Raw genomic sequence first — 11,027 nt, 5'->3', positions numbered from 1 at the left:
ATATGATCTTGACAAAGAATAAGGAAGATTTCCCCAACCCAAATTTCCCTCGCCCAGCCCTATTACTCTGGTTTGAAATGACACTATTATAGAACTCATTCTCCATGAATGAAGGAATTATCCTCTATTAAAATGCAAATGCCCCGGAAAAGACAGCACAAGAATCGATCAATCATTTATACCTTAATGAGAAATTGCCACTCAAACCCTTTCCAACATTACAATTATCTGAGATTGAGCACTGGTAGGATATTAGATGAGACAGAATCATGTTGGGAACCAAGAGTAAGGAGGAAAAAAAACAGGGAAATGAGACAATGCTGAGACTAAATGACACAATTTACAATGTTACTAAGACATTGAATCACAGGTGACAAACAGGTATTGGAGGGAGTATGCTGAGCTCTCGAAAGACTGCTATTGTAAAACCACTCAGTGGCATTCTTACATTTGAGGAAAAACGTATTATTCTCTGTTCTCTTCCTTACCTAGAGGACCACCATTCATGTTGAAGGGTGCTGAGATATCACCCGCCTAATGGGCATGGATCTGTATTTAGGAAGTCAGTTTAGATGTACCTGCTTTGAGAGCACAAATATAAACACATGTATTCTGAACTTGTCAGTGTAACACAAGAGACAATAAACACAGTATTCACTTTTTTAATGTACCCTGTAAATGATTTAAATAGAATGGTTTTTAGATCATGTACAATGTCTGTGAATTATGAATATTTAGTCTAAACATAAACTTTTAGAAAAACATCTATTTAGTAAGGCAACATACCTTCCAATCCATCTTCATTTATAACTTTCCTTGTGTAATCGCATAAGATACCAGCTTTCTATAGCACTTCATATAGTTTATCAGTATATCATTGTCATCATCATCATTATTTATGTGTATATGTTTCTCTAGGATTATACAGGAAAGTCACACTTGAGTGAACAGGTGGTTCTCTGGCTTCAAGGACATTTCTTGATAAATATGCCATTTTTGATATCATATTATGCACTGTGGATATTATACGTGATTATATATAATTTATACTATGTGTGAACACATACATTACTGAATCAACATCAGCCATAACAAATTAACATGAGTGCATTATATGAGAATAACTTAAACTATTGTTAAGAAATCTCTAAGCATAAGGCTTCAATAACATGAATCTTATATTATAATGATAAAGTTCATAATAAATTTCAGCTGCTGATTTAATTTGTGGCAATTCAATTTACTTTCACCTGCAAGTACTTTAAAAAGTTATAACTAGTGTGACTACCACAATGGCAATATATATGCTGTTGCACACGTGAAAGTTCATGAGTAACATCTTATTTCTCCTTTATCATATTTTATTAAAGTTATCTTCAAATAGAATTTTTGTTTTAACTGTGGTCATTTATTATCTCAACTAAGCAATATACTTACAGATTTTTTGTTATAATTTTCTGATTAGCCATTTGTTGGGTTGTTAGTCATCTTTAATCCTCTTTACATTTTGTTTTTGATTCTTAGTATTATTTTTATTTAGCTTATTCTTGGAGTAAAACTATAAGGCAATAGAGTTCATGAGTAAATTAAGTATATTTATCTGTTGGCGAGAAATCATTTATCATCCCTGTCAATACATATGCAAATTTTTAAAAAAGCTTACCAGTTAGCTCTATAGTGTCAAACCGGATTTAAATTAAGAGAGAAGTGATGCATTAATTATGTGTGCACTTGTCTATCTCTTTTTAAAAATGTGCCATCTATTATTTTAGTCCTTTACTCAGAAATGAGAAGCTTCATGAATGCATAATTTTTATTAAAGATAATACTTCATGTAACTGTAAATCTGAAAATCTCACTACAAAGAGTTCTTACTGATGTAATTTGCAGCTTTTTCTCCAGTGAAAATTGTAATTTTATTCATAACCAGGAAAAAAATAATCAAAGGAAAACCTGAAAAGACCAACCACAACTGTCCAAATTTTACAGAATTTTTCTCTTTTCAACAGTCAGCATCAAAACTGTGAAGTAAATTGCTTTTGAATGCTTCTGTACCAGATGTCAGCCATCCTGCTTACCCCTGAAGGAGCCCCATCTGAACTAAACAGCTCAGGATCGCATTGAGGGATGTGGATGCTGATTGAACACAGGTGTAATGGTTGAGACACTGTCACACAGTCTGACGTGAACCTAAGATCTTTGTTGAAATAGTTATTACTGATGGCACGAAATGTAATTGCTAATTTTCTGCCTGAGTGGTTACATATTTTCTCTAAATCTTAAGAGTTATTCATCCTTTTCCCACTGCCCATTCCTCAGAGTTTAAGGCGGATGTGTCAGTGGTCCATGGACCAGTAATTGAACCTGTCACTTGCAATCTACTGATTTCATTCTTCAGAAATGTGACCACTGCTTTATTCACTCTCCTGCTTATTTTTCTCGGGGTATCAAATGTCTTACTTGAACCTAAGCTAACCAATATTCATTGTTTACCTTAAAGAGCATCTTCAGGCACTGGGCAAAGGGGTGGTGGATGACTCAAATCTGACCACATTTTAGTCTTTCTGGTTTTCAATGCTTGGCTTTCAAATGAGTTTTTTTTTTTTTTTTTTTAATGATCCTAATTCTAATAAATCAGTCAATGGTACTGTGGGTATAGAGGGTGTGGGGGTACAGTGGAGAGAGGGCTAGGAAGCTGAGATTTGCCCTTCCTATTTGAATGAAAATCTTCTTAGAATGACTTACCATAACTCAGTCTGATTAGACATCTTTCCAGAATTTTACTGAGTGCTAGCGCTTAGTGCCTACAGATCAGTCAGTATTCAGTGGTTTTGACAATAAATTTGCCAAAGTAAAATTAATCACAATAAATTTTCTACTTTAAATTTCAGTTTCTACTAAAATGATTAAGTCATAGTCCACAGTAAAGAGAAAGGGGAAATAACATATGTCAAATTTATGCATAAATAGAGGATTTTTGTAAATTTTGTCAAAATCCTTTCAAAATGATCTCAGACCCAAAAGGATTGTATGCTTCATGACACCTTGTTTTAAATACTTATTTTATTTGCAAAAGATAGGAACCTTTCTCCTAAAACTGTGACTGACTAATAAATAGTCAGGATTATAAAACTATTGGTTGAAATTTTAGATAGTAGATCTTGTCGGTATAAGTGAAAAGGATAAAATGATCAGTCTGGCTTAGTGGAAAAAATATAGATGCTGGATTAAAATTCGACCTTTACTATTTTGTGACCCAGGGGATATCACCTTCATCTCAGTGTTTTGATATTTAAAAGGGGTACAGTCATCCTTGTTTTTTGAGTTGATGTCAGTATTAGAAATAGGTGGATAAATTATCTTACGCAGCATCTGTCACATAACAGAGACTAGACGCCATTGTCACGGGATCTGCGGTGACTCCCAAGTTTCTCGAGGTGATGAGACGATTCACTAATGGGAGAGTCAGCTTTCAGCATGAGGATCCAGGGGAATGCTTTCAAGATTAGACGAGGGGGGAGATGCAGAGCCCTGGGGTGTAATTCAGACTGAGGGAATACGAAGCCGGGTATGCTTCCTCCTGGGGTAGTTGTCTGGGGCTACTTGACAGTGGAAGGAGAAAGTGTACATGTACATGAGAGCTGCAATGAAAAGCAAGGGTTAGTGCATATGTTAAGATGCCCATCAATTGATTTGATCCAAATACTAGATTATAAAGCAGAATCATTCTGTGTTGTCACAATAATGGGGAAAGTGGGCAAGTCTTACATTTAGTCCACTTTAGTTTTTCAAGGTTCCATATTTATAAGCTAAGGTTTCTAAGTTAAAACCTATAATTAGCTTCCCTGGAGTTTTGTTCATTTGTGATGTTTGGGGCGTTTTAATCTGGCCTCCCGATTTCCTGTTCCATGTTAGAGAATCAAAGGATATATGGTAAATGGCTTCACTTCGGGGAAAAAAAAAAAAAGGATAGGCATTAAAGAACTGAATATGAGGGCTGGAATCTAGTAAAACCTGAAATTAAGAAGTAGAAATCATGAGCATTTGGGAGAGATGAGTGATAGAGCAAGCTGCAGGAGAAAGCAACATGATAGAAGTTTTTGTTTTTGAAAATGCTGTCTTGACCCAGTTTTTAGGTTGAGGTTAGAGCCTGGGCAGTTTCGTTTTGTGAATAGCTGAGTAAATGCGTCACCCAAACACTTTCCTTCCCACATTGTCTTTGCTAGGAGCCCTGTGTCTCAGCCTTAATCAGCCCTGAGGCCAAGTATCAGACAAGTTGGAAGAGTCCCTCCCTAAATCTCAGTCAGAAGCATTCTAAAGAGAACACTGCAGACATATAGGAAAACAATAAGTGGGAAAGATGAGATCTCCTCAAGGAAATTGAAGACACCAAGCGAACATTTCAGGCAAAGATGGGCTCGATAAAGGACAGAAATGGCATGGACCTGACAGAAGTAGAAGAGATTAAGAAGAGGTGGCAAGAGTACACAGAAGGACAATACAAAAAGATCTTCACGACCCAGATAACCAGGATGCTGTGGTCACTCACCTAGAGCCAGACATCCTGGAGAGTGAAGTCAAGGGGGCCTTAGGAAGCCTTACAATGAACAAAGCTAGTGGAGATGACGGAATTCCGGCTGAGCTTTTCAAATTCTAAAAGACAATGCTGTTAAAGTGCTGCACTCAATATACTAACAAGTTTGGAAAACTCAGCGGTGGCCAGAGGACTGGAAAAGGCCAGTTTCCATTCCAATCCCGAAGAAGGTCAATGTCAAAGAATGTTCAAACTACCATACAATTGTGCTCATTTCACATGCTAGCAAGATAATGCTCAAAATCCTTCAAGGTACACTTCAACAGTAAGCAAACTGAGAACTTCCAGATGTGCAAGCTGGCTTTAGAAAAGCAGAGGAACCAGAGATCAAATTGCCAACATCCTTTGGATCATAGAGAAAGCAAGGGAATTCCAGGAAAAAAAAATCTGCTTCATTGACTACATGAACGCCTTTGACTATGTGGATCACAACAAACTGACTCTTAGATCCGGATTGTGTAAATTGTCAGTATGACATTATGTGATATACAGCCTTGTGTCTCAAAAGCTTATGTTACTCGCCTTGACTTCTGATGTGTGTAACAGTTCTCAGAGCTTCTAAGGTACTCTTCCCAGGTTACAATCCTCAATTTTGGTTGGAATAAAATTTTCCATTTCTTTCTTGTATCAACTGATTTGTTTTTAGTGTATTATCTCATTTCAGAAACTGCAAACTTAACCTACTCCTTGGCTGAAGGCAAAAAAATAGTTTTGGTTTGTCTTTTTTTCTTAAGAGTAAACTTGATGTACAATAAACTGGATATGTAGAAAGTGTACAATTTGACAAGTTTTGACATATATATATATATGGCTTCAAAACCATCACACAACCAAGATAATAAACACACTGCTGCTGCTGCTAAGTCGCTTCAGTCGTGTCCGACTCTGTGCGACCCCATAGATGGCAGCCCACCAAGGCTCCGGCATCCCTGGGATTCTCCAGGCAAGAACACTGGAGTGGGTTGCCATTTCCTTCTCCAATGCATGAAAGTGAAAAGGGAAAGTGAAGTTGCTCTGTCGTGTCTGACTCTTAGAGACCCCATGGACTGCAGCCTACCAGGCTCCTCTGTCCATGGGATTTTCCAGGCAAGAGTACTGGAGTGGGGTGTCATTGCCTTCTCTGACATGTCACCCCAAAAGCCTCCTCATGCCCTTCATAATTTCTGTCCTACCATTTCTCAACCTGTCTCCCCCTTTTCTCATCCCTGCCTCCAAGCAACTGCTGAAATATTCTATTGCTTAAATGGATTTGCATTTTCTAGAATTTTATGAACTTTTATGTTGGACATTCATACAACATTATTATTTTAAAATGTATGCATTTTGTGGCATGCATCAAATAAAATATTTTGTTTTGATGAGTAGTAATATTTTATGCAGCATAGCACAATTTTTACATTCACCTTTTGATGAATATTTAAGTCATTTCAACTTGAGGATTGCTACCAGAATAAAGCTGCTACGAATGCTTGTGTATACATCTTTGGATAGACAAATTTTCATTCTTTTGTTTTAGGGAGCTAATAATTTGCAGTGAAACAGTTGGATCATATGGAAGTTGTATTTTCAAGAAACTGTCAAACTGTCTTTCAGAGTGTTTTTAACATTTTACATTCCTACCATTAATCTTACAAAGTCGTGTACCTCTGCATCTTGTCAGCACTTGATATGAAAGGCTTTTTAATATAAACCGGTTTTAAAGGCATGTAATGGGCTTCCTAGGTGGCTCAAGGGTAAAGAATCCACCTGCCAGGAAGCACGAGACACAGGTTCGATCCCTGGGTTGGGATGATCCCCTGGAGAAGGAAGCAACAACCTATTCCAGTATTCTTGCCTTGGCAATCCCGTGGATAGAAGAGCCTTGTGGACTACAGTCCACAAGGTCACAAAGATTCAGACGTGACTTAGCAGCTAAACAGCAACAAAGTGGTATCTCATCACAGTTTTGTTTTGTATTCTCCTGATGACTAAAGATGCTTAGCATTTTCATATACATATTTGTGATTTGTACATATTCTTTGTTAAAATTATGAATTCACTAATAAATATACCCAATTTTATTTTTTGCTTCTTGTTTTCTTTCTGTCTATCTTTGATTGTGCTTACATAGTTCAATATAATTCTCTCATCAAGTATGTCATTTGCAAGTGGTTTGTGTTTCACTCTCTCGATGAAGTCTTTTGAAGAGCAGGCATTTAAATTTTGATGAAGTATAAGGCAGTATTCTTGGTTCTTTTGAGAGTTCTACCTCTAAAGTTATTTGCAAAATGTCCACTTTACATTCCTATTACTACTCTCCTTTGTGTGTGCTCAGTTGTGTCCGATTCTTTGTGACCCCATGGACTTAGCCTGCCAGACTCCTCTATCCACGGGGATTCTCCAGGTAAGAATAGTGGAGGTGGTTGCCATGCCCTCCTCCAGGGGATCTTCCCAACCCAGGGATCGAACCTGGGTCTCCAGCATTGCAGGTGGGTTCTTTACCGTCTGAGCCACCAAGGAAAACTTTTTGTAGCAGCTCTCAATTATTTTCTTCACAATCACAATATCCTCTTAAGACTTTGCTTCCAAATTTCACTCTTCATCATAGTCACAGTACTTAACCCAGCTACTTTCAAAAATACAATACAGATATGAATACTTTCCTGCTTAAGAATTTTCAATAGCTTCCAACTTGATTTTTTAAAGCATCAAATATTTTTACACAGCCTATAATAAACATCTTTCATGGGCTGGCCCTGGACTGACACTTATCACCTCATTTTGTACCATATTCTTTCTTAATCATTCTATTTCATCAACGCCACCCTCCTTTTAATCCATTTTGCAAATGTTTTATGACCTTTGCTCTTACCCTTCTCTTTGTTTGGATTCTTTGTTTGACTACTTAATCCGTCTGCAATCACTGACTCTAGAATGAGAGCTTCTTGGTAGCATGGCTTAAGTTTAAATTCTGTTTCTTCGTTCTTCTTTTCCTAGAATCAGGACTGGGATGAAGTGAACATCCATAAACAGTGGTTTAAAAGTATACAAATGAGCAAGAATATAAATTGTTTTGACTATTCTATGCATCATAAAACAGACTTTAATAATTTAATTCTGTATTTATTATCAATGATTATCTTAGAAGATGATTTATCATTACTGTCAATAATGTGCACTTGTTGAATAGATGAGATTGTGAGCAACATCACAGTTTTAACTAGTGATGACTGATGCAGAAAACAGAAGTCAAAATATGAACTAAAATATGAACCAGTTTCTGGTCCAGATTATGTCTTTACTCAAGATTTCTTAGATCCTAAGACTAAATGGTGACCTCATCAAAAGTGATTCCGTTCAGTTCAGTTCAGTCACTCAGTCATGTCCGTCTGCTTGCAACCCCATGAATCACAGCACACCAGGCCTCCCTGTCCATCACCAACTCCCGGAGTCCACACAAACCCATGTCCATTGAGTTGGTGATGCCATCCAGCCATCTCATCCTCTGTCATCCCCTTCTCCTTCCACCTTCAAACTTTCCCAGCATCAGGGACTTTTCAAATGAATCAGCTCTTCACATCAGGTGGCCAAAGTATTGGAGTTTCAGCTTCAGCATCAGTCCTTCCAAAGAACACCCAGGGCTGATCTCCTTCAGAATGGACTGGTTGGAACTCCTTGCAGTCCAAGGGACTCTCAGGAGTCTTCTCCAACACCACAGTTCAAAAGTATCAGTTCTTCGGCGTGATTAGAGCATGAGAATTTTAGATATGAACTCAGAAATGTTCATTGAATGTCCTAATTTCCAGCTTACTCCAGAATCCTCTGTGGAATTCTTGTGGAGCTTGTAACCTTGTGCCTAAATTTATTCGCTTATTTATCTATGTAGTTAGTTATTCTTTGGCTGTGCCGAGACTTTGTTTCTATGTGTGGGCTTTCTCTGGTTGTGGCAAACGGGCTACCCTCTAGAGGCAGTGCACAGGTTTCTCATCGTGGCGCCTTCTCTGGTGGCGGAACACGGGTTCTAGAGCGCATGGACTGCAACAGTTGCGGCGCTGAACTGCTCTTTCTACTGGGCTCAGTAGGACTGTCTCCCAGGCTCTTGACCATGGGCCCAACAGCTGTGGTGCCCTGGCTCAGCTGCTCTGAGGCACGAGGGATCGAACCCACGTTTCCTGCATCAGCAGGCAAATTCTTTACCACTCACCCACCAGGGAAACCCCCCTAAAATTTTCTTACAGTGTCTCCACCCTTGACTATATAGTTGAGAATTCCTATTATAAGTTTTGGAAAGGCGCGGTATCGGGATCTGAAAGACTCTCCTCCAGATTCTCACTGTATTTTATCCGCATACTTGCTGTTTAAGGAGCTATGCCCCTACAGGAAGACAATAAAGAGATCCCCATTCGCTATGTAACAGAGATACTCAAGATTTTTTTTTTCTTGCTAAATCATATTTTCAGATGTTAATTAAACCACAAAGTAAATTTTCCTGTGACATATATATTTGCTAAGTTTGCAGTGCACACTTGTATATTCATTGGAACGATTAGCCAACATCCTGAGGTATTCAGAAGACGCTGTTTCAGAACAGAGCACGAAGCTGGTCTGGCACCATGAGACCTTTGCCTCGATGCTAGTGATGACCTGCTGACATTATTTTGGGGCACTGCTCTAACAAAAATAAAGTAACTTTAAATATTTTAATGTTAACTTTGTTTTATGAAAATGATAAGGGTTGCTAGGATATTTAGAGGTTTTTTACATTGTCTAAGGTAAGGAATATTATCCTGCTTCTTCTGAACACCCCTAAATATTTCTGGTTCTAGAAAGTTCATATGGATTTTGAACATAAGCAAAGAAAGGAGAAAGTAAACTATTAGTATTGCTTATTTTATTATTTTCCTGGTCACAGTGATGATACGGTATGACTGACTGTCCTTGGATATCACTTCTTATTCTGTATTTTTGAACCTAAATATTAATGTGTATTATTAATTTGACTATACATGTGCACATGCATAAAAAATATAGAGTATCTCAATGTAAATTAAAAATTCACTATTACCTGTAGATGCTCTGACAAATATTGTAGTCTATTTGTAATTTAACAAACATACTAATCAGACATTACAAAATATTCAGGTGCTTTCTTGAATTACCATTATAGTTTAATTTATATGATAATTTTTGCAAGTTCAAAAATTATACAACAATATATGCTGTTTGCAATAATTCCAAACAATACAATGTGTATGAAGAAAATTATTCCCCTTCTCCATTAATTTTCCCAGCAATAAAAGTCAAACAATGCTATAAAGAGTATGATTTTTCATTTATTTTTCAATGTTTATATAAATGTACAACCAGTTAATTTAGTTTTATTTATTTAATTTTTAATAAAAATTGAGTTGCATGATATATATTACTCTGCTACGCTTTTTTCACTATTCCATCGTGGATGACTTTTCAAGTCAGTACATATAAACCTCATTTTATTTCACAGAGTTAAGGAACCATAATTTAGACAAGCATTTCTCTATTTATGGACTTTCAGGATGTTTTTAGTACTTTACTTTTGAAAATAATGTTGCAATAAACTGATTTGTGAAGGAAATTACCTAGTTAAATTATTACAAAACTGTATTATATTTTATGTTCTTCTAAATTATGATTTTTCTGTTGTGCTCAAATAGTTTTTCTGAACTCTAATATAAAAATAAGAGCAACTCTAGCACTGAGTAGTCTTTTTTAATACATGATAATTTCACAGAATTGAAATGACTTCATAAGGAATACACAGTATACTTTTTAAAGGTCCTTTTTGGCATGATTCCAGCTAACAAAAAATGAAAGTCAGGAAAAAAAAAAAAAGATTTTAAAACCACATATATTGGAAATGTATAATGTCATATAAATTACTTGATAATCTCTTCTTATAGAGATGTATCCTGCAGGGGAAGTATGTTTGCTTTATCTAGGACTTTAAAAATATCTCTAGTGAATTACGTCCAATTCGTGTAGAATATTATTTTACAATTGAATTGTTCATTTGATTATTTCTCATGTATCTGTCATCTAGCTTATTTTACATTAGTTTGAGTTTAAAACATTAGTTAAGTAAAAAAAAACAGACCACTCCTGCCCGCTCGGGTATACAGGTATACAGCCTGAAAAGCCTAGAGTACAAGTGCTAATGTGATACAAGCTTTTCTTTGTTTACAATTCTAAAATTGCCTTACAACCTTCTACTAGTACATCTATCAACAGGTTCACTTAACCCTTATCGTCTGAGGGAAAGGAAACAAGAACATCACCTGTCACTGTGGTCCTGGCCTCCCGCTATACAAGCCTGGGCTCAGGAGTCTCGAATTGCAGCAGGATCACTGTTTCTAGTCTCTGATGGGGGCAGGCCTGTGCACTGCAACAGGGTCTGCTCCGGCTTCTTGGCCGGAGC

This window comes from Budorcas taxicolor, chromosome 7 (genome assembly GCF_023091745.1).
Source record: "Budorcas taxicolor isolate Tak-1 chromosome 7, Takin1.1, whole genome shotgun sequence".
NCBI lineage: Eukaryota > Metazoa > Chordata > Mammalia > Artiodactyla > Bovidae > Budorcas > Budorcas taxicolor.
This window is presented reverse-complemented; position numbering follows the sequence as displayed.